This window comes from Penaeus monodon, chromosome 22 (genome assembly GCF_015228065.2).
Source record: "Penaeus monodon isolate SGIC_2016 chromosome 22, NSTDA_Pmon_1, whole genome shotgun sequence".
NCBI lineage: Eukaryota > Metazoa > Arthropoda > Malacostraca > Decapoda > Penaeidae > Penaeus > Penaeus monodon.
Genome location: NC_051407.1, coordinates 31781912 through 31783281, shown reverse-complemented (window position 1 = coordinate 31783281; position 1370 = coordinate 31781912).

The following is a 1370-nucleotide window of genomic DNA, read 5'->3' as shown; positions in this document are numbered from 1 at the left end:
ATAAGTTAAGAACCACTGTACCAATAGCCGCACAAAGTGTTTTTTTAATGTGGAGCTGAAGAAAAGGGGGGAAAACAAGTTTTGGTTACATTTTTGCAAAAAATTTAAAAAAATGAAAAAGAATGGATTGTTTCTATTCATTGTGAAGAAGAACATTCTTTAAAAAAACTATCATATATAACCTGTTTGATATGATATAAAAAAAAACTAGTGACTGAAAAACAGAAAAATAAAGGTTAAGGACATTCAAAGTATATCTTTATTATAAAAAAACCAATATGCTAATCTTTAGCAAGGAACAAAGACTACATGTTTTAAAAATAATGCTTAAACACCTCCGAAGACAGTTTTTATAATAAAAATTCATAATTGTCGAAGTGGAACTTAATTTCTCGAAGATTTGAGGATTTGTCATACTTTCCCCTTAAGCTAAAGAAAAAGTGCCATTTTCCGGTGGGAATTTGGGCTGCCACAAATCAAATCAAATAGATAAAAAGTGTTTTTCTTAATGGGGTAGTTGAATTAAAATGGTTAAAAATCTGCTGTTAGATTACAACTGAATTTGTGTTAGAAAAGAAATAACGTAATTTAACGCTTTAATAAAAAAACAAACCACTACGCTAAAAGATTTGTTTTTGTTCAGTGCTTCAAAACAAAATTTTTTTAAAAAGGTAAATCCGTTTTCTAGAACCTGTATGTGGAAGGTTTTTTTTGGATAGGAAAAAAGCTAAAAGATTGCTGTTCTGAAGCGTAAAAAAATGTCAGAATTTATACAGCTTGCTTAGAAATATGATGTCTGTTTTTTAAGATTTACATAAAAAAACGCCTTGAAAAAAAAAACGTGTTGTGCGTTTTCTACCACTGCAAAATCGTGGAGGGTTGGGGATTAATCCCCAATGTCGAAATGATTTTTTCAGAGACATTTTTAATCTGCCCAAGTTAAGATAACTGCAATTGGCAATTCTCTGGGCCAAAATTTAAAAAATTAATCAAAAGTGCTTTTTTTCTGTCGCGGGAATATCCCAGGTCTTAGCTGTTTATTTAGAAAGTTTAATTGTAATGAGGTTTAAAGGAGACCCTCAAAAAAAATAGCGGGGAAATAGCTTGTTGGGAAATTCAAGAAAAAAAAAATAAGTTAACAATATTTTGGAGGGTAAATTGAAGTTTACAATTATAAAACGTGAAAAGTAAAAACCTGTTTAAATTTTTTTTTTCCGTCAGTTTTTCTTAATAAATAAGTTTTCCCCTGTAGTGGTTCTAAAATTTCGATGAACAAAATTAGTTGTTTTATATGTTAAAAAAAACAATTAAAGGCACCCTCCAGTTCCTTAAATTTTATAGAAAGAAAAATTTTTAAAACATAAATATTA